Genomic DNA, 23917 nt, shown 5'->3' with positions numbered 1-23917 from the left:
CCTAATAGAAAAAGGAAATTAGGATCAGGAAAAACTAAGGAAGAAATATGATAAATCTAAGAATTAATGAAGTTGACGTAATCCAGCGTAGAATTGGGCTCTGAGCATCTGAACAGCAAAAGTAAAAAGAAAAGGACAGTAAGTCATGGGTATTTATTGTTAAGAAAGAGTACTGCATACAAGACTCTCTTGGGAGATGTGCTTTTTCTTGTCTCTGAGCTTCTCATGCGAGGCTTTTTTTCTAAATAAGTTTTTTACTTTGGAAGAATTTTAGATTTACAAATAATTGCAAAGATAGTAGAGTGTTTGTGCAGACTCCCCACTCAATTTCCCCTAATGTCAACATCTTACACAACCATGATACACTTGCCAAAACTAAGGAATTAGTTTTGTACTAACACCAGTATGTGACTATTAACTAAACTCCAGACTTTATTTGGATTTCATCAGTTTCCCCACTAATATCCTTTTTTCTGTCCCAAGATTCTGTCCACAGTGAATTTGGTCATCTGGTCTCCCTGGTCTCTTCTGATTTGTGAGTTTCTCAGGCTTTCCTCTACACAAGGTTTTTATTGTTGTTGTCCTTGTTATCAGGAATGTTGAATAATTTCCTTAATAGCAAAATTTTTAACAAAAGCAGAATCACATTTCATATGCCATCTCTTGTAGTGATGCTCCACAAAAGTTGATGTGAAAATATTGAAGTGTGTTCAGTGAAGATGATTCTGTAGCTCAGGCTAACGGGGGCCAAGCATAAAGCCTCTTGGTGGTTTAACCTGAGAAATGGGTAGGATCGCAGTTAGAAGAGGATGACTCTAGGCCCTCCTTCAACATCACTTCTCTTAGAAGGCTTCCTGAAAGAGCCAGAGTAGGTGGGTCAAAGGTGTGTTCTCTGACACTGACCTGCAGTGGTGGTATCTATACTGCTGATTAAGGACAAACGCTCATCTTTTGGGAAACTAGATGATCGTATGGTGGCTCTTTGTCATGCTGACATAAAATATATCTTCTTGGTTAAGTTTTAAAATGTACTCTATTCAGCTTTTCTTTCCTTCTTTGTCTCTTTTTCTCTCTTTCTTTCTCTCTCTCCCTCCGTTCTTTCTTCTCTTTTCCTTCAGACTTAATAAATGGATCTTCTCTTCAGAAGTTTTTTCTAAAGCTGTTTTCACCTGAGCATGAGTGAACAAGAACTGATGTCAGTATAATGCCCTGTAGGAAGTGGGTTGTGGAAATAATACGGCGGTGATGTGACAGTTGTTAATCAGGCCAGATAAAAAGGGGTTGCGAGAAGAATGCATTGTAATGGACTGGAAAATGTGGAATATGCAGAGAGAAAGTGACGCTGATCTGGTTGAAGAAATTCTTCTGGAAAAGCAGCTGAGTCTTCTGCCAGTGTGAGACTCCTTCACTGCTGATGGCACTCATTAGCCTACTTCACATGGTTTGTTATAGAGTTTTATGTCCTTGGCAATAAGAATGACGTCTTCTGGTCTAGATGAACGAGAGTTTCAAGTATCAGATAAGCAGCGTAGTACTGTTTTATCAAAAGTATCCATATATGGAAACCTGAGTAATGTTCTAATCTCAAACAGCTCTTGAAATTCAGTATTACATGTAAAATAATGGGAAATTCTTTATTATTCTGTGAATTGCACATTAAATACTTTGATTTAATTCACTAAGTAATTTTCTTGGTCCTTTGGGGCTGCTATAACAGAATGCTGTCGACTAGGTGGCCTCTAAACAGACATTTATTTCACACTGTTCTAGAGACTAGAAGTCCCAAGTCAAGGTGCCAGCAGATTTGGTGTCTGGTGAGGGCCAGTTTCCTGATTTGTAGATGACCATCTTCTCACTGTGTCCTCACACGGCAGAAAGGGCAAGGGAGCTCTGTGAGGGCTCTTTTATAAGGGTGCTAATTTGATTCATGAAGGCTCCGCCCTCATGACCTAATCACCTCCCAAAGGTCCCACCTCTTAATACCATCACATTGGGGATCAGGTTTGAAATACAAGAATTTGGGGGGGGACACAAACATTCAATCTATAGCAGTAATCGTGGAACATTTGTGGGTGGATTGTAAGAGAGTGGAGATTTCAGTTTGATTGGAAACTATGGCATATGTTCAATTTAACTCAACAAACACTTTGTGGACATGCCATGTGGCTGGCACTATGCTAGGCACTGGGGATCCATAAACGAATAAGACATTTATTTTCAGCTTGAGGAGCTAAACAGCTCAGAAGGAGACAACACAAGAGAAGTTCAATTAATTTGTGGTGAACATTATGAGAAAGGCATTCACGAAGAGCTATGGGAGTACTGATGAGGAGTATTCAACCCGACCTGGGGGCGTAGGGACAGCTTCTTGGAGGAGGGGACACCTGAGTCAATCTTGAGATAAAAGAAAACTTGGAAGTGGAATGTGGCAGCATCAGCAAGAGCGCAGAGGTACGCGACAGTGGTGTTGGAGCTACAAGCAGTTCCATCCTAGTCAGGTGTAAGTGTGCATCCGCGTGTGGTAGAATGAAACTAGTTAATCGTACCATGGAGCTTGCACTTTCTCTTCGGGGCGAGTGCAGAATCATGAAGGGTTCTCATCAGGGTGTGATGTTTTGATGTTTTAGATAAGTCTCTCTGGAGACCATTTGAAGGATGAATTCAATGGAAGATAGACTGAATGCTCGGGACTCTGGAAAGACATTGGCTGAATGCACTTTTGTGACCCCCCCGCCCTTTCTCTCTGATGAGGTCATCAACTAGTAAGAAAAGTGTGGTTCACTGCTGGAGCCTGAAGGGGAATCCCAAACACTTCTGCAGCTTTGAGTGTGAGATGTGAGTGTGAGCCAGTAGTGGGTTGTATCAGTGCACCATTATTTGCAATACTGGGAGAAAGCCCTAGGTCCTGGGAGAAAGACGGACTTTCTGGCTAGGCTTAAGGCAGAGCCCACTGATCCCAAAGGGCATGGACTGCTGCTTCCATCCATCCTGGTCTCCCTCAAGGGGAACTCCCTGCTGGGTTGAACTGCTCTCTTTCCATGTGATTGGGAGAACACCGTTCCTCTCATGGTTCCCCAGGACCTGGCTGCCTCCTCAGGTGCTTCAGTTGAGAGGTGCCAGGCCATTTGGCTCTGACCTACAGGAGAAGCAGTTCCTTCCTCAGCAGCCAGCTCCCCACTGCCTGCAAGAGCCCAGCATCCTGACTGGCACTATGTGATAGAGTCAGCAAGGAAAACCCCTAAGTCCTTTAGGGGCTCAGTAGCTTGAAGGCAAACCTAACCAAACAGACTAGGGGGTTCTGATTTAGAGGTAGAAAGAAAGCAGAGATTTTTTTAAAAATTACGCAAATCTTACAGAGATATTAGACTATGTTATGAAGAAATGGTCAAAGAGCAAAAGTGTCTGGAAATGCAAAATTATTTCTAAATTTAAAAAAGTGAACAGAATACCTGAAAAAATGGAACAGATATGATTGATTTAGTAATCCGGAAGATCAAAGGGGGACCCGATCATAGATGATTGCCATCCCTGCTAAGCTATCAAGTGATTCACAGCTATTTTTCAAAAGAAAAACAATGGGGTTGTATTATTCATACGCACTTTACAAATTCATAAGCCCGATTATCATTGCAACTGAAGTCTCACTACATTATCGCTTTTCTTCCCCAAGCGTGTGTGTGTACTGCGCTCTTGCAATCCCATCTCCTGTAGCATTTTACTGAAGAGAATTCAGTTCTTCCAGGTTGATGTACTCACATATTATTTCCATTTGTTGGATTTTGCATTCATCATTGTTACTTTTGTATCGCACTGTCTAGGAAACCAGTGAGAAGGACAGGAGAACATTTTATATCAAAGCCTATTGGGAACAGTGAAAGCAACATTTAAGGGAATATTTATAGCTTAAAATGTGTTGTAGTATTTTCCTAGTTTACAAAGAAGGATAGATGGCTTGGAAGTGGTTCATTGAGGCATAAAAATAGAGGTGAAAACAATAATGTAAATGCTACAACTCAAATGTAGAATGTGACGCCATGTGCTGGAACCAGTAAAACTGCGCAATTTGTCGAAAGAGGAGTGCAAATAAGAAGTATGGTAATAAATTAGAAATTGGATTTTGTTGGACAGGTAATCCATTTTCCCCCTAGTCCCTAATATGTTGTCTGCTATGAAACTTGTCGAATAGAGATACAGAGCCATCAAAGTTCTTGTAAATGGAGCATAGAAAGCTCTTTAGTAAACTTTCAACTGATTAATTTTTTGATAAAGGCAGAAGAGACCAAAACTAGAGGCGTCATTCAGAATTGCAGTCCTCATAGCAAAAAGAAGTATGAGTTACATTATTGATGGGAAGCTTGTGAAACTAGCCAAGAGTTGATTATAAATATGCTTGGAGAGAAGGCATAACAAGTTATTGAAAAATTCATTTAAAAAATGATGCTATTAAAAAAATGATGCTGTTGGACATCACAGGCAATATGAAAGAGCAATTACCATCATGTATGGTTTGGTGAAACTACTGATGTATTGAGTATGAAATAGCTCTTCGTATATGTATGTTACATACATGAGAGAGAAGAGCTTAGAGACTTTCTGTCTTGTTTATCACTAAAAAAGCACATAGTGCAGAAGAGATTTTTCATTTCATTGCTAATTAGTTCATGAGTGGTGGTGTAGACTGGAAAATAAGTGTTGGGGTCTTCTCTGAATATACCTGGCTGTGTATAAAGCAAGGAAGTGCATTCATTGCTCTGCAAAGAAAAGAGGTTGCTCTGTAATGTTGATCCACACACTGCTCTCTTCACTGAGAACAATTGCTGGCCAACACCATGCATCCTGTATTAATCATGTCTTTTATTGTCTGTATTCCGATGTTTTGACATCTGGAGCTTTGCTGACCCTGAACGGATTGCCATCCCCCCCCAAAAGGTTAGCTAATTCCTGGAGATAGTAAACAAAAATCACCTGAATTGCCTTTCATATGCAAACCAACCAGTCCAGAGCCCAGACTCCTAACTACCTTCTTTATCAGGCTCTCACACTCCGGGCCACTATCCATCCATGCTAATAACTCCAGGACCAGGTACCAGACAACTTGGGACAGCCCTTATGCCCCAGAGCCTGCTGAAAATATTCAGACTAGCCAGTGCTAAACCAGTTTACCTTGCCTCACCTGTTCCTTCCCATGGAAACCACAATAAAGGCTCTCGCCCATGTTTCTGCCCCTCTCCCTCTGCCTCACCACCAGCCCTGATGTTTCCTCATGTGACCCCCACCAGGGTGTGGCAGGCCCCCACCTCTTGGATCTGTCTAACAATCTCTTTTCAATGGCAATCTTCTTCTGATCTGTTGGCCTCATCATACCCGAATACTAATAAAACCTACATTTTCAAACACGTCCTGATCTTGATTCAAGGTTAATAGAAATAGTGAAAACTATGGGGGACTCCAACCAAATGATAGCACTGGTGGCATATCTTTTTAATGTGCTATGTCTAGAAATGGGCACCTAGTACAAGACTTTTTTCACATGAGGTATCCTAGCTGTCAGAGAGAAAGCAGCTCTTAAGAGTTTTGAAATTAGGAATAAAATAAAAACATTTCTTCGTGACACTGATAATGTCATAAACTCCATTTCTAAGACTTCAAGAGTTTTGCTCAACTGTATATCTCAGCAATGTGTTTATTGTCTTTAGCGTCTGAGCCTATTGCCTCAGGGCTGAATGATCATGAATTTTAGTACTGAGGATAAGATACCAGAATTTCTCTGTGGTGCAAATAGCTCAGTTGCAGAAAGTTTGTCTTTTCTCCAGCACTCGATTTTCTTCTCAGGGAGAAAGAAATCAATGATGTATTATTGGGCATATTTTAAAATTACCTTCAAGGGCTGCAATGGAGCATGAAAAGCTACTTTCCAAAGAGTAGATTAGGGATCCATTCAGCACCGATTCCCAAGCAGAGAGTCATTTCTCCAGCTTTTGAGTGTGATACGCTTATTGACCTAGCATCTGATGGGGAGCTGGAAGATGTCTTCGGTGAGTCATCTCTCCACGATTTCCGTGTCCCTGTTCAACCCAAATGTCTAGCATTATCTGACGGAGCCAAACTCTTGCTGCCATGCTCAATAACTTATCATTGAGACTTGGAATTCTATAATTATTTAGAGATAGAAGAAACCAGTTAGATGTGGAATCTGGTGACACAAACTATGTCATCACACCACAGAATGAAAAGATTTCAAACTGTCGTCCCTTTCAATAGATCTGAAATAAACAGTATAGATTTTAAATGTTTTTATTTTTATCATTAGAATTATGACTCTTTTTAGAAATGTCGACAAAAATAACCAATCTATAAATGAAAATTTGGGTGAGTTTATTCTGAGCTGAAATCTGAGGACCACGGCCCAGGGCCTTTCTTCCTGAAGGAAGAAAGGGAACCGAATGTGAGGTGTACAGGGTGGTTATATACCCCCAAACAGGGTGTTTCACATATGATTGAAATGTTCCTCCCACAATAGTCAGAAGATTGCCCTGTCTGCACAGGGCTTGATGGACACAGCAGGTAGTGGGTCTGCTATCTCGGTGGGTGTAGCAGGAGGCAAGCCTATTGTCTGGAGCTGGGTGGTCACAGGTGAGCGCAGCAATCAGTTCCTAGCCTAAGGAAAGATGCTTAATCCTTAGGGGAATGCCAACATTGGGAGGGGGAGGGAAGTTGCACCTTTATCTCAAGGGCCTTTGTTCTTGCCATAGGGAATATCTAAAGCAGATATACAATGCATGCTCAACGGCCTTGGTCAGGCCCTTTTGGAAAGACAAGGTCAGGCCAAATTAGGTTTACACCAAATGGCTTCCTCATATTCTCTAAAATATCCTATTGCTTGCCATTTTTATTTGTCAGAAATGACCTAAAATTTGACCCATTGGTCTGTGGACGCCCAAGGTAGGAGAAATCCTGATTTAAAGTAACAGCTCTTCTTAAAGAATTGCCCTTCCTTTCCTTACTGGGTCAAGTACATTTCCTTATTCTTCTGGGATCCTTTCTCCCTGAAGAGGGTCTGTATTAGTCAGGGTTCTCCAGAGAAACAGAACAAATAGGAGAGATATATGTATATATACACACACACACACACACATATATAAAATACAAATTATATAAAATATGTAAATAATTTATGTATAAAATGTATAAATATATATATAATTTATGATAAGGAATTGGCTAACATGATATGGAGGCTGAGAAGCCCCAAGATCTGCAGTCTGAAGGCTGGAGAACCAGGAGAGCCAACGGCGTAAGTTCCCGTCTGAGTCCGAAGTCAGGAGGAGGCCGATGTCCCAGCTGGAAGACTTTCAGCTGGAGAGAGAGCAAAGTTTGTTTGCTCAGCCTGGTGTTCTATCCAGGCCCTCAGTGGGTTGGATGAGACTCACCTACACTGGGGAGGGCCATCTGCTTTACTCAGTCTACCGATTCAGATGCTAATCTTGACCAGAAACAAACACCCTCACAGACACACCCAGAATAATGTTTAAACAAATATCTGGGCACCCAGTGACCCAGTCAAATGGACAAATGGAATTGATCATCACAGGATCCTCAATCCTTCTGAACGTAGGATTAAGTGAGGCCATTGCATCAGTATGCCATACAGGGTATGGATGAAATCTAGCAGAGAATAGAACTCAAGTTCTCTTTCCAAGAGGCACCACAGCCCACATGATTCTCATACTGATAGGCTTCTGGCATGACTGTACCATCAACTTCCCAGGTGTGCCGAGAGCCTAGATGTTTCTGGATCGCTCATCCTCAGTGAGCGATCCTCAGATATAAGGACCTCATATCAAGGTCCTTAACTGCAAGCAACAGAAATGGATTCCGACTGATGTTAGTAGCAGAGTCATTTATTGAAAGGATATTGGGAAGGGAACCCTTGTGCACTATTGATGACAATGTAAATTGGTGCAGCCACTATGGAAAACAGTACAAAGATTCCTAAAAAATTAAAAATGGAACTATCATACAATATAGCAATTCCACTTCTGGGTATTTATCTGAAGAAAACAAAGTCAGTATCTCATAAAGATACCTGCACCCTCTTGTTCACAGCAGCTTTATTTACAGTGGTCAAGATATGGAAACAACCTAAATATTCATCTACAGATGAATGGAGAAAGAAGATGTGGGGTGTGTGCATGCGTGTGTGTATATATATAATGAAATATTATTCAGAATAATATTGAATCAAAAAGAAAGAAGTCCTGCCATTTGCAACAACGTCTATGGATCTTGACGGTGTTATGCTAAGTGAAATAAGTCAGATATTAATAAATAAGTCATGTATATTAGTTAGGATGCTTTTGTCTGCAAGTAATAGAAAACCCAATTAAATGGCTTAAAGGAAGAGGACATTCATTCATTCACTCATTTGGGAAATGTTTATTGAGTGCCAATTGTATACTAGGTACCCATCTAGGTGCTGAGGATTCAGCAGTGAACAAAATTTCCTGCCCTCATGAAAAATTACGGTTGGAGGTGTGGGGGACTGGTCTTGGCCATGCCAAGATATGTCTCTTTGGCATGAGGATTATTGGGCTGGTTGCTTTTGATAAACTGGGATGGGGAAGGAAATTCTGAGGGGTGGAACTTGCTTGCCCTTTGTTAGGAGATATTTACATTTGTAAGGTAAATTTCTATCTGTAAAGGTGCCTCCCTCTCTGTACCAGGAAGAAGAAAGGGGATGACCTTCTCTCTAGAAACTCTTAATCAATGCCAAAGGCAAGGACTTAAATCTGCATAATAATCTTACTCCTGTTTTTGGTAACCTCCTGTAACTGACTCCCCTCCAGCCCCAACATCCTCCTTTGTCGTTAGCTGAGATGATATTTAAGGTGGTGGCTTCAGCCATTTTGGTGAGTTGCTCAGCTTGCCTGAGCCTCTCCCATGTATACAGGTTATAAATGTTTGTTTAATTTTATCCTGCTATTCTGTCTCATGTGAATTTAATTCGTTCTCCAGCCAGACGAACCCAGAGAAGGTAGAGGAAATGTCTTCCTCCCCTACAGAGGAGGTGGGAAGGAAGAAGATAAACTAATAAACTATATAGGGATAACAGGTGGTGATAAGTGCCAGGGGGAAAACCTCACAGGTTAGAGTGACCATGTGAGGTAGGGCTCACTATTTTTAATTGGGTGGTCAAGGAAGGACTCCTTGCTAAGGTGACATTTGAGCTGAGACCTGAAGGAGGTGAAGGGAGGAGCTATGTGGGTATCTGGGGGAAGGACTTCCATTTTCAAATTAAGGGGAGTTAGATTATTCTAACAAACTCTGTTTCTGAAAATAACTAAGAATGTTGGATTAATTTCTTCTTCTTCTTTCTATCAAGATATAATTGACATACAACATTATATTAGTTTCAGGTGTACAACATAATGATTCAGTATTTCTTTATATTATAAAATGATCACAATGATAAGTCTAGTTAACATTCATCACCATATATAGTTAAAATCTTTTTTTCTTATGATGAGAACTTTTTTTTTAGTGAGGAAGATTCACTCTGAGCTAACATCTGTTGCCAATCTTCCTCTTTTTTTTTTTCTGTGAGGAAGATTGCCCCTCAGCTAACATCTATTGCCAATCTTCCTCTTTTTGCTTAAGAAGATTGTCACTGAGCTAACATCTGTGCCAATCTTCCTCTATTTTGTATGTGGGATCCCACCACAGCATGGCTTGATGAGCGGTGTGTAGCTCTGCATCCAGGATCCAAACCTGTGAACCCTGGGCTGCCAAAGCTGAGCGTGTGAACTTAACCACCATGCCACCAGGCCAGTCCCTAATCTTCCTCTTTTTTTGCTTAAGGAAGACTAGCCCTCAGCTGACATCTGTGCCAATCTTCCTCTATTTTGGATGTGGGTCGCCATTACAACATGGCTTGACAAATGGTGTGGGTCTGCAACAGGGATCCGAACCTGTGAACCAGGGCGGCTGAAGTGGAGCGTGCCAGACTTAACTATTATGCCACAGAGTTGGCCCCCTGATGAGAACTTTTAAGTTCTACTCTCTTAGCAACTTTCAAATATGCGATGTGGTGTTATTAAATATAGTCACAGTGCAGTGCATTACATCCCCAGGACGTATTCATAACTGTGAGTTTGTACCTGTTGACCTTGTTCACCCTTTTCATCCACCCCCAGCCCCCACCTCTGGCAACCACCAACCCGTTCTCTGTGTCTATAGTTTCTGTTTTTAGATTCCACTTGCATCACATGCAGACAACAACCTGCAGAGCAGAAAAGACCCTTTCTCTCTCTCTCAACTTTCCACTGAAGTATAACATATTCAGGGAAAAGTACACTGTATTAGTTTCCTATTGCTAGGGTATCAAATTACCATACACTTAATGGCTTATTATCTTATTACCTTATTACACAAACTTATTATCTTACAGTTCTGGAGATCAGAAGGCTGAAATGGGTTTTACAGCACTAAAAAAAAGGTGTTGGAGGGGGTGGTTCCTTCTAGAGGCTTTAGGGGAGAACCCATTCCTTGCCTTTTCCAGCTTCTAGTGTCTCCTGCATTCCTTGGCTCATGGCCCCTTCCTCTATCTTCAAAGCCAGCAGCATAGCATCTTCAAATCTCTTTATTCTGCTTCCATCGTCACATCTCCCTCTCTGACTCTAACTCCACAGCCTCTCTCTTATAAAGGATCCTTGTGATTACATCTGTTCCATTTAGACAGTTAAGGCTAATCTGCCACCTCAGGATTCTTAACTTAATCACATCTACAAAGTCCCTTTTGCCATGTCAGGTAATATATTCACAGGTTCCAGGGATCAGGATGTGGACAACTTTGAGTGAACCATCACTCTACCTGTGATAGATGCAAACAAATAAATGGCTCTATGAATTTTCAGAAAATAAACATTTCCACATTACCAATACACAGATCAACAAATGGAATATTACCAGCACCTCAGAAGTCCCCTCATGCTCCCTTCTAGCCATAGCACCCCTCAAGTGTTGTGAGGTTACCCCTCAAGGGTAACCACTAATCTGACTTCTAATACTTTGGATTAGTTGTGCCTATTTTAAACTTTATATAATCAGAATTGTACGGTATGTATTATCTTGTATTTGGCTCCTTTGCTCTATATTTTGTTTTTGGGATTCGTTTATCCACACTGATTCATATGGTAATAGTCTGTTGATGTTCATTGCTGTATAGTATTCCATATAAAGTATTCCACCATTTAACTTTCTCTTCTACTGCAGTGTACATCAGTATTATTTCCAGGTATAGGCTATTATAGAGTACTGCTATGAACTTTTTTATGCGTAACTTTTGAAATGTATGCATCTGAAATTGGTCAGAATGTGGCTTATTTAATTTTTCTGGAGGGATTTGGCAATATGTAGTAAATACATTAAAATGTTAATATTTTGACTTATAAGATCTATTTCTAGAAATTAATCTTAAGGGAAGATTTAGGGTTATACCCTAATATTTATGTATCAGAATATATTCATCTCTTCATTTTTCCAGCAGTGTGTATTGAGAGTGTCTACCGTGTGCTAAGCCGTTTTCTAGACACGGAGGATACAGCAATGAGGTAGGTAGACAAGTCTCTATGCCCTGATGTTTACGTCTCAGTGCATTTTATCTTGGGGTATACAATATGTGTGCAGTGATGTTGGGTATATCCTAGGAGTGGAGTTGCTGGTCATGGGGTCTGCATATGTTCAGCTTTAGCAGAGACAGCCATGCAGTTTTTAAAAGTGGTTGCATCAATTTAAACTCTCCCTAGCAGTGTGTGAGAGTTCCAATTGCTTCACATTCCTGTTAACACTTGAAATTGTCTTTCTTTTCAACTTTTGCTGTTCTTGTGGATATGTAATATCTCTTTTTTAACATAACTTGTGGATATGTGTATCTCTTTTTTAGGAGCAAAAAAAGAAAAAAGAAACCTTTTCTGGAAGTCCGCCTCACAGACTTCCCTTCATATGTTATTGGCCAGCTTTTCGTCTCGTGCTTATTCCTTTCTTAATCACTGGAAAAGAAAATGGAATTACCAATTGGCTTAGATTAATGAAGATTTGCCCTGCTGGGGCTGTTATGTCTCAGCCTCTCTGAAGCACATGACCACCTGATAATGGAGGATATTGTGATTCTGTTAGCTGGAAAGAGGAGGGAGTGGCTGTTATGTAGGCATCCAATAGGGCCTGCATAAATAACAGTACTTAGGAGGCCTCCGGTGAGTTTCCTGGGTCCCTCTGCATTCCTCCTGTCTCAACTGTGTAGTAGCAGCCCTATTTCCTTCTGATGATCGGAATCAGTCACCTCAACCAACATTGACATCTGCTCCCTTTTTGCCTGTTTTTTTCAGTGGCTTCTGGTCTTTAAATGGCCAAGCGGAAGTCTCAGCTTTTAATTAAGTGGAATCTTTATTGTGTCTCCTAATGGAAGCATTCCTCCCTTGGGTGCTAAGTTAGCAAAGCCAAGAGATGAGGAAACAGAAAGCAAAAACATTGCTAGTAGGTATTTAGGTGAGATGTGACCTATACATGTGTGAGATGTGACATTCTTACTGCACCCTATATTAGTTGGAACTTTATTCTGGCTAAGGGAGAAATGGCACTGTATATTTGCCATTGATACAGAGAAACCTGAAGAACAGAACCTTGACTTCTTCCATTCTGTGTGGTCAGCTTTTTCTGAGTGATAGTTCATGGTGAGCCCACTGAATCCCATGGGCATCGACACAATTGCCTTACTACCTTTACGATAAACTGAGTTCCTTGGTCAGAAATAATGTATGGAATACTATAACGGCTTATAAAACATTCAGTAAATCCACAGACATGCTGGTAGAAACATTTGGAAGGGAAGGCAACATCAGTGTGTGCATTCCACTGAGGACAAACTGCTGACGCCCCCATGTTGGTGTGAGTCCAATGGAATCAACCTGCTGACAAGCGGCTGGTAGTCCCATTGGAGCCCAGGGGTTGTTGCTCCTTCGGGTCAGCTGGGCACTCAGGAACAGCAGTAGCCTGACCAGCTGTGGTGAGGTGGAGATGGTGGTGTTGAGCTCACGCCTCCTCCTCCCCCTGTTGCCATGGCTGCTTTGTCCATGAGGTCAGAAAGCAGAAACAAGGGTGGCTGGAAAACGAGACTAATTGTCATCTACGGGGGGATGTCTAGTTCATCTACTTACTTCATCTACTTATGTAGAGTCTCCTTGGCAGTTGAGACATTCTCGTGAGCATGTACTAGGCACACAAATATTCCTAAGTTCTGACTCCACCTAGAAAGGTCCATCCACACGCTTCTTCCCCAAACACAATCATGTGTCACTTAACAACGATGATACATTCTGAGAAATGGCGTCGTTAGGTGATTTCATCACTGTGTAAATATCAGAGTGTACTTACACAAACCTAGATGTACTAGATGGATAGCCTAGAGTACCAGAGTACACACCTAGGCTATATGGTACTAATCTTATGGGATCACTGTCGTATATGCGGTCCATCGTTGACTGTAATGTCGTTATGTGGTGCATGACTGTATCCTTGTCACCAATCCTCCAAACTCATTCCTTTCAATTCCCTCAATATTCCTCTAACTCATTAGCTATTAACAACTGACTGTGAATTGACTTAGGTTCTTACCTCAGACTACCTCTTCTACACAGAAAAGTGAATGACTGTATTTCCTTCCTTGCTGCCTTTTAGGACCTCCTCAAAGAAGGTGGTAACATTTGGGGGTCTACGTCTGGCTGGTATCAGCTTATTGTGCAAAGTCAGGCTTGAATTTACTATTCCTCAGTGAACTGGTTATAGGACGCTCAGCATGAAGCCATGGTTGTCGATTGGAGAGGAGTGGTCAAGAGACAGGGACGAGCATGATGGGAGTACTAGCCAACTGCACGTGGGATTTCTATAAATTGCTTGGTCTTGTCCTGCATGTGCCTTTCCTCTAATGATGCTGGGCTCACTCAACTTTATGGCCAGGTGGTTAAGAGAATGTCTAGTTCATAGGCACTTCAGCTGTCTTGATCTCCTGGGGCCTCCCTAACCAGCCGTTCTATTTCTCAAAAGGAAAATTGTTATGGACTGAAGAGGGAATGTAGCTTCAGTCCAGAACTTCAGAGTTTCTGCTGAGATTCTCCTTCTTGGGCTTGTGGTGGCACCTACAGAGCTTCTCAGTCTGGCACAGGCACATGGAACATCTCCGGATACACTGAGTCATGAGGTGGGCCAAGCGGCGTTGCTGCTTCCACTGACGTGTGGGCAGGTCTTCCTCTGAGCCCTGGAGTCTAGTATTTGGGCAAATAGCAGGAGAAATTCAGGATACTGTATTGTGTTAGTTAGTTTGCGTGTAGATTTCAGCAGTCCTAGAAGAGAGAGGAGAACTTAGAGGAGAGGTAGAGAAAAGAAGGTATGACTCTTTAGAGAGAGAGGTTCTTTCTCTGCAGCCTGCAATCTACGTTGACTGAAATCTCTACCGTTTGGAAGCTCGAGGGACTGGGAAAGCCAGCTTCTCTCCCAAGCTGAAGTTAGTGGCAAGTCTAGAAGTTAGTTATCCCCGAATTTGTTTTCCCCTTCCTCTTTAGTAACATGCTACAGAGCGTGTTGCTTCCTAGAATAAAGGACTACATTTTCCAGTCCTGCTTGCAGCTCTGAACCTAACATTGAGATACAAGAATCGCTGGAAAGGCTGATTTAAAGGGAGCTGATTCAGTTTTATAGGTTCCTTTGTGTCCTTTCTTCTTCTGTCTGCACTGAGATGTGATGACTGACATTCCAGTATCGATCTTGGACCTTGAGGTGACCTTGGGCTAAAAGTTAAGTGTGGCAAAGTGGAACGGTAGGAGTTCAGATCCCCCATGAACACAGCAGAGCTACCATACCATACCTCTGGACTTGTTTTATGTGGGAGAGATATAAACTATCAGGTTAACCATTGTTAACTCTTGGTTTCAGTTATTAGCTACTGAGCCCATTTCATCATAAGTACGTATTCCAATAATCATTAGTCAGAGGCCATGCTAGCACAGTGCCTCCCAAACTTCAGCATCACCTGTAGGGCTTGTTAAAACCCAAGATGCCCCACACCCAGAGTTTCAGATTCAGCAGGTCTGGGAAGGGGCCTGAGAATGTGCATTTCTAACAACTTCCTGGGGAGGCTGATGCTCCTGGTCCGAGGACCACAATTGAGAACCCCTGGCTGGGGGAATGGGTAGAACATGGAAGGTACTATGTAAAAGGCATGAATTTTTCAGGTTTAAAGGTTCTGTTTAAACAAGATCTTTCATTTTGGTTACTTACATGTGGAATTAATCAGAAACAAATAAATTGGAAACCTCCACATTTTTTTAAAACCATGATTTTATTGAGATATAATTAACAAAACATACAATCAATCCATTTAAAATATACAATTCAATGGCTTTTAGTATGTCCTACCAAGTTAAAAAAATTTTTTTTTGAGGAAGATTGGCCCTGAGCTAACATCTGCCACCAATCCTCCTCTTTTTGCTGAGGGAGACTGGCCCTGAGCTCACATCCATGCCCATGTTCCTCTACTTTATATGTGGGACGCCTGCCAAAGCATGGCTTGACAAGCGGTACCATGTGCACACCTGGGATCCAAACCAGCAAACCCTGGGCAGCTGAAGCAGAACGTGCGCACTTAACTGCTGAGCCACCGGGCCGGCCCTAAAAATTTTTTTATTGTGGTAAAATATACATAGCATAAAATTGGCCATTTTAACCTTTTTTGTTTTTTTGGTAAGGAAGATCAGCCCTGGATTAACATCTGTTGCTAATCTTCCTCTATTTTGTATGTGGGATGCTGTCACAACGTGGCTTGACCAGCAGTGCTATGTCCAAGCCCAGGATCGACGCCTGTGAACCTTCGAACCCTGCGCCCCTGAAGAGGAATGGGCAAACTTAACCATACCCCACTGGGCCGGCCCTGCCATTTTAACCATTTTTAAGTGTGCAGTTCAGTGGCGTTAAGTACACTCACATTGTTGTGTAACCACATTTTTGTGTAATCACCACCATCCATCTCCAGAACCGTTTCATCTTCCGAAACTGAAACTTTGTCCCCAGTAAACGCTAACTCCCCATTCTCCTCCTTCAAGCCCTTGGCAACTTGCACTGTACTTTCTATCTCTATGAGTTTGACTACTCTAGGTACCTCACAGGAGTGGAATCACATAGTATTTGCCCTTTTGTGACTGGCTATTTCACTTAGCATAATGTCCTCAGGGTTCATCCATGTAGCATGTGTCAAAATCTCCTTCCTTTTTAAGATTGAATAATATCATATTGTATATGTATACACCATTTTTGTTTATTCATTCATTTGGACATTTGAGTAATTTCCATCTTTTGGCAATTGTGAATAAAGCTGCTATAAACATTGGCCTACCAAGTTTTTGATTTAAAATTTTAAATAGCTAATATATTCATATGGCTCAAATACAAGAGAATGGATGCACAGTGAAAAGTCTTGCTCCCACCCATGCTCACAGCCTTCCAGTTCCCTTCCCCATTGGCAGCCTTTGTTATCAGTTTCCTGTGTGGCCTTCCAAAGATGTATGACTTTCTTTCTCACACAGATGGCACTTACTATCCTGTAAGCACTGCTTTGCACCTGTTTTCAAAATTTAACAATGCTCTTTAGAGACCTAAATTAAAAGCTTTCTCTTTCTTTTTTTCCAACTGTATAGGATATCATTGTATGGATGTACCATATTTATTTAACCATTCTTTATAGATTGTCACTTACATGGTTTTCAATCCTGTGCTTCAGAAACACAGCTGCAATGAATAATCTTGTAAAAATGTCATTTTACGCGTGTGAATACATTTGCATGATAAATTCCTAGAAGTGGAATTAGTCAAAAGATAGTGCATGAGTAATGTATATGTATATAGCCAAAAGTATATAGATAGATATCTATATATATCTCAAAATTACTCATATATATATATGAGTAATATATTTAGTCAAATTGCCCTCCACGGAAGCAGTTCCACTTTTTGCTCCCATCAGCATATATAGAGAGTGCCTGCCGGCACAGCCTTGCCAACGTAACATGTTATCAAAGTTTTTGATCTTTCTCAATCTGTTGGGTGAAAATGGTTTCTGATATCCACGGAAAGACTTGCACAAGAATGTGTATCGTAGCCTTACTCATAATAGTAAAAACCACTTGTATCAATTTTAAAAAGGCTGTGAAAGCTGTGCAACTCCCAGAAGGCCATCTTGCTCGGTGCCCACCTCAGAGGGGGTTGTGGAGGACAGTGGGCAAGGAAATTTCTCCCGGAGACCAGGACAAGAGGTCACAGAGGCCAGTGGATGAAGAGCAGAACCAAGAACAGAACTAAGGCTTTCTGGGTTAGCCGACCAAGGAACTCACTCTTCTGCCAACTAGAGTGTGTAGATGGTGTTACGGACCAGCGACTGCCTTGTGTTTTCTGTTTTCCCCTTTTCTGGAAAATGTTGATTCATTTATCCTATTCTTTCTTTATGACTGTTTATCGGGTGAATTCAGCTGGGTGAATTAAATAATGTGTTTTTTAGCTTACAGGTCACCAGACCTTGAGACAGCACATTGGGGTCTGAGATCATGGACTTTGAGCTGGATGTGGTAACTGGATCAGATATTGGGATATTGGCTGGTCTCATGGGTAGACTGTGGCAGACATCACTGGATCCTTGATCAACATTCATGCTACTTTCCTTTGGCCTTTTCTTTCTTGCTTACAGAACCCTGATTTTGTTGGGGGTGGGGATCACCTAACTGCAAATCATGAGTCATGAAGAATTTAATCTAATCCAGAGGCCTGCAGGGTGATGTTTTGCTTTTCTGATCAAAAGAGCAGATGCACTGGTGCAGTCCCCCCCCTCTTCTTCCTACCTTGCTCCAGACAAGATGCCTAGAGCGGCAATGACTATCTTGTCAGAGCCTCTGCTCTAAGACACACAAATATGGGAGACTCATGAACAATTGTTGCCCAGCATCAGTCTGCCTTCTTAGTTGTAAGTTGACTCTGGCTGGTTTAAGCAGAGGAAGAAACTTTTTAAAATGATGTGATATAGCCACGTTGGAGGACTGGATAATATCTAGTAGACTTGGAAATATTCAGATGGTATGACTCAGCAATTCTACTCCTAGAAATATACCCTCTGGGAACCCTTGCAAACACACAGGAGACAAGTACAAGGCGGTCTGTAGTAGTATTATTTATATTAGCATAAAATTAGAATAACTTAAACATCTGCCCATAGGGGAATGTATAAATTTTGGTACATTCATTCGGTGGAATTCTACAGAGTCACAGCAGTAAAAATGAACAAACTAATAGCCACATATATCATCCTGGAAGAATTCCATAATCGTAACGTTGAGTCAAAAAAAGCCAGTTGCAGAAAGATACATATAGTATGACACCATTTATATGAAGTTAAAGAATATACAAGATGATTATCATCTAGTGCTTAGGGTTTCATACATATGTAGTAAAGTATTAAAGATGCATGAGGATGATAATATCAATTCAGAGCACTGTGGTTGCCTCGCTGGGGAGAAGTGAATGGGGTTTAACTGATTTGCCACAGTTTTACTTTTAAGGTTTATTATCTTTGTACTCTTTATGCCTTATGTTTTGCTCGCTAAATTAAAATTTTATGAGAAGTGGTATTGGCTTGCCCACTGGAATGGTAGAGCCATGCAGGTGTGGGCTCAGAGGCCACTGGGTTGGGACCCACAGATAAAATCCACGTACATCCCGATACAGAGCTGGTCTGGGGAGGACACCACTGCTGTCCCGCTGAGCACTGGGCCATCTGTGGCAGCACCAGGACCACTGGCTCTGGACACAGGCTGCTGCCATGAGCACTGCACCATTCTTACTCTAGCCTCTCAATCTTGTTAAACTTCCAGACAGAATCATCTTTAGCTCTTGCTTCTCTGCTTCTCTTGCTCCTGTTTCAAAGCCTAGGGCGAGTGTGCCTGACTGGCAGAGCCTGGGCTGTGTGGCCACGTTCTAGCTGCAAGGGAGGCTGGGAAGGTGACCAGCTGGCATTTTCAGCCTCTATAGTGGGAGGTGGGCCCTACCTCTCATTAAAATTCATAAAGTCGGGAATTCCTTAAATGTTGGATGGAGGTTCAGATTCTGGGTGATCCCAAAGTGAAAATGCCTATGATAAACCTTCAATACACATAGTCAGGTAAAGTTAGTAAAGAAAGCATCCTGGGTAGAGGAAACAGAAGAAATAAAAACATTGAAGTGATGTTTTTCTGGAATGTAGAAAAAAGAATAGTAGGTGGCAAAACTTAATAGGCTAACCTTCACCTGGTTATAAGGAGTACTGAAATCTCAATCTCTCAGTCTGTGTTTATTTTCTAATTAGTCATTATTTTTTTTATTTAGCCAAAATGATCTCTCCTATTAGACCATAAGCTCATCAAAGTTAAGCACCATTCCTTACCTGGGAGAGATGCCATGTTTGCTATGGAAAGCCCAGGGCATTCAGGTCAGACCGAACCGATCTTGAATCCTGGGTCTACTACCGATTAGCTAAGTGATAGTGGCTATGTTGGGCAGCCTCTCTGAGATGGTATCTTCGTGAGTAAAATAGAGATTACACCCACTTTTCTGTGTAGTAAATATTATATCCAAGATAAATAAGGTTAGAGAGTAGACGAATGGTAAATATTTCCTTCCCTTTCCCTTTAGGCCCTTTCTGTTCCTCCTCAGGTCCTGCACTGAACTTAGAAAGCACTTAGCTGGTGTTTGCTGAATGAATGAATTTGGCCTCATCACATCTGAGGATGTACGTCTGCCCTTCCTGCTTGCAGCTGCCATATTTGAGCTTACTCTGTGGTAGCCTGGTGTAATTCCTTTTTTCACGAACAGCCCCTAGGAAATTTTTACAAGCCAACAGAACTTTACTGGTGCTACTTTTCTTCGTTCGCTGAACAGTTCATTTGACAAATGGAACACCAGATATGTGCCAAGCTCCAGGAACATACGACATGGACCTCACCATCATGGAACGTGCAGTCGCAACAGGAGGGCTCGTGTGTGAATAGCTGTCACAATGGTGAGTGCTGCAGTAGAGGGGAGCACAAAGAGCAGCTCTCATGGCCCTCTCTCCCCCCAGTGCAGCATGTGCATTTTATTCCGCTGTTATGCCATGTAATTCCCAGGGTTTTCCCCAAACATGAGTGTTCAGATAATGATCATTTAGTTTAATTATTTTATCAGAATATTTTTAGAAAATGATGTCCCTATACACGCTTTTCCAACATGCCCAAACCCAACTTTTACTTTACTTTTATTTGCCAAGTCTCAGTGGCCTCCTTGAGCAGGAATTGGTCAGGTCCCATTTCAAATTTCCTGCTTCACATGGTTTCTAAAAGCTCTATTCTCAGAGTTTTATCTTGACTTCTTCCTACTGAGAATGATCACGACTAAAACAATTTCCACTGAGAACTAATTATGAAGATGGCAGCGAAATTACTATATCAACAGTCTCATTAATCCAACCACTCCTGATAAACCCCAATGGAAATTAGTAAAGGCTGTAACATAGCAGGGGACGGGCCCACCAGAAGCACAGGCAGGATGGCTAAGCCCATCTGGCCCCAAATTCTGATGCTCAATCCAGAGGAGGAAGGGTGGAAAGAAGGGAAATATTGGACTTTCAGTGAGTCTTCTGGCTGTTAAAAGGAGGTGAGGCCATGGGGTACTAATAAGAAACTACCGATAGTTTAAATAAATAAATTAGAGCTAAGTATGGATAAAGCTCAAAACCATTGTGGAAAGAAAACATCAAGTTGCAGAATAATATAAAAGATTTTGAAACTTGCAAAACAATGCTTTATATATTTATGTGTATGTAACCAAGTAACAAAACCATCAATATACACAGAAGTGAAAAATTCTGAGTTTAGGAACGTGGTTATCTCTGGGGAGGGGGGAAGGATGATGAGATCGAGGTAGGGACTCAAGAGTTGTAAACCTTTAATTAAAAACAACATAGATCTGAAGCAAAAGGAGGGAGAACGTGTGAGGATGGAAGCCCTGCCATCCCGTGGATACAGCCAAGGTGACAGGGTAGGAAGCGAACGGAAATGGATGGAGAAACCTAAATCCGAGTCTTGTTGCTGCTGTGGCTGGGTGGTGAGACCTCGGATGGGTTTCTTCAATAAGTTTCTTCTGGGCTTCTTTTTGCAGAATGGAGGAAATCATATCTGACTCTACCCTCCTTAAAGTATTTCTGTGAAAATCATTTACTCAATGTATACGAATACATTATAAGGACCGCTGTGTGTTCTCCAAATGAAGGATTATTGCAATCAGTCAGAGCTTTAGCGTATGTATGGTTAAGTCAGGAAAAGATTGAGCTTAACAACAAGCCTACAGCAAGGGACCTCTGTATTTACCAGCAATACAGAGCTTGGATATAGAAAATAAAACGTTTCAAAAAACATGGGGAAATGCCTGACAAACATTGAGGAAAAGTATCCCTAAATCTTTGCCCATGTTCCACATTCCCACTCAAACGCTCCCTTTAGCGCTGTCGCATCTCCATTCCTGATAGTGTTCACTGGAAATTTCCAGAGGGTGCTGTGTACCGGCTCACTAGGTACAAAGGGAAAAGGGTGGGTGGGAAAGAACATCTGACATTATCTTGAAGTGGGGGGTCTGATGTTACCTGTAGTTAATTAACTGCCCTTCTTTGAGGGCATAAATGCTCGTGCAAGATTCACTGGGATGCATGAGCCCAAGGGCTCTCTATCCAGGCTTTTCCACTGGGGATAGCTTACTGGGGACACGGGGCGGATGAAGTCATACCCTGAGGACTTTCACCTGCAGTCTTCACTTAAAAGGTGGTGCCTTCAGTGACATACTTGTCAGCAAGGGTCTTGACTAATTGTTTTGGGTTATTTTAAGACAAAGACTAAGGATTTCTGCCAGTGGTTGCTTTGCCTATTGGTTTTTGTGTATTTTTTGCATGTCTGTCTCTATTTGCTGTCTCTGGCTGACTCTTACTGTGTCTGTTTGTTTCTCTCCAAGTCTTATCTGTCATTTATTCTCCCCTTATTTGTCCTCCAAGCCCTAGCCCTAGCCCTAACCCTTAGATGTCTGCTCTCATTTCTCTGTCTCTTTTTCTGGTGTTTGTGGCTCTTTTTCCCTTTCTCTCCTTATTTTGTGTTTCTTTGAATGTTATCTGATGCCTGCTGGTTGGGGACCCCAAACTACTCTTTAGATTCAACAGCTTGGAAATCTCTTTGTTGAAATGGTTACTCATACTCAATTAATGATTACTTCTTCCCTATTGTTCTGAAGGAATGAATTTTGTCTTGAGTAGAGTGTGCCAGGAGAAAGCAAATGAGAGTCACTGTTCGCTTTGTTCTGAGTGCAACGTGGTTCTTCCAACTCCTAGAAGGCCCCTCGAGTGAGAGAGGGCCGCAAGTTGCTGTGCTCGGTATCTTTGCCCTTGAGATTATGCTGGGCCACGGTTGAGAGAGTTACTTTCAGGGAAGCAGATCCCAGAAAGGAGTCACTGAGTGAGTAATATGACCTTGCTGTAGAGATATGATTATATTTTGGGAATTCAGAGAGCAGTTCAGTAGAGAGAAGAATCCTCATTTTGGGCAGTCATAACTTTTCACTGCAGCGTGTCCCTGCAGATAGCATCAGAAAGAAAAAGAAGCAACAACAGAAAAAAGTGGTTTAATTTTTCCTAAGGTCTGTGTAATCACTTGTCCTGCCCATGCTTGCTACATTGGGGTTGTGAAATAAGGATTGAACAGACTTGAGCTCGTGGAGGTACTGAAGAGTGATATAGAGGTGTCTTAAGGCAGCTTCCAGTGGGCACAGCGTGGAATTCAAGGTAACAAGGAAGAGCTCCTGCCTCTCATGTAAGTTTCAAGTTCTTTTTGTCAGTGATACCAGACTGTTGGCTTGAGGCTCAGAAGCTTTAGCTGCCAATTTACCACTAGAGGTTCTCTAGTTAGGTTTTAACATTAAAATTGTGTGTACGCAGCTCTAACCTTTATTCTGATCAGATTGTGTAAGAATTCACACATGCATGCACACGCACACACACACACAGTATGCATCACGTAGACATAAGCATAGATGCAGCCTTACACACATACCCTGTCCAGAGCATAGACAGATTTCCCCTCCTTTCGAAATGGACTTGCCCTCACACCATGTCCTACAACTTCCATTTGGTGCTTGCTGCTTCTTGCCAACAAGCCAAGTGCTGCCATTGTCTAGCCCTCACCTGTTTTGGGACGGCTTGTCCTAGCATTCTGCTGAGGTGTGGTAGAGTCTTGATGTCCCTCATTCCGGCAATAGGTCAGCTTGTAGGCTGTATAGTACTTGCTCTGTCCATCAGTGTGCAAAGGGAGGCCACATGGCATGGGGGTCAGAGTACAGATGTCAACGGTCAAATGTTGGCTCTGACTTTCTGGCTGTAGAGCCTTGGGCAAGTCCCTTCAAAAGGTACAATACAACCTACCTCACAGGCAGGAGTAACTCATAGTAAGGATTAAATATGGGCACTTAGAACAGGACCTGGAAACTCAAAGAATTACACCTGTCAAAGAACCAGGTTGGCTCAACCCTTACCCTTTCCTCCTTTATTTACCTTCTCTCCTTTGGTCTCAGGAATCTGACAGAACCAGACCTGGAGCTTCAGTATGGGGCAGAAAGTGAGGTCAAGGCGGAGAGGTCTATGGAGAGTTCCTCAGCTCTCTAGGGGGAAGGCCCACTTCCCTTTCCTCTCCAGATGTCTGCTTGCATCCCCAGGTCTAGTGTTTCTCATTCTTAGCCCCGTTGGCCCTTGAGCACCATCTACATGCTAGCAACGGGATTTACA

General features: G+C 42.0%; 1 long non-coding RNA gene across 1 annotated transcript in view; it reads left to right on the top strand.

Annotated features, from left to right (window-relative positions):
• Positions 1–22579: 22579 nt before the first annotated feature.
• LOC111772507 (uncharacterized) overlaps positions 22580–23917 on the top strand; it is a 114713-nt gene continuing 113375 nt past the window's right edge. Inside the window, exon 1 of the long non-coding RNA XR_002806399.2 lies at positions 22580–22949. This is a non-coding gene — a long non-coding RNA (uncharacterized lncRNA). The remainder of the gene's footprint in view (positions 22950–23917) is intronic.

The sequence above is a fragment of the Equus caballus genome, chromosome 2 (assembly GCF_041296265.1).
Source record: "Equus caballus isolate H_3958 breed thoroughbred chromosome 2, TB-T2T, whole genome shotgun sequence".
In the NCBI taxonomy this organism is placed as follows: Eukaryota; Metazoa; Chordata; class Mammalia; order Perissodactyla; family Equidae; genus Equus; species Equus caballus.
The sequence above is the reverse complement of the archived record's forward strand: the minus strand, read 5'-3'. Positions and strand labels throughout refer to the sequence as shown.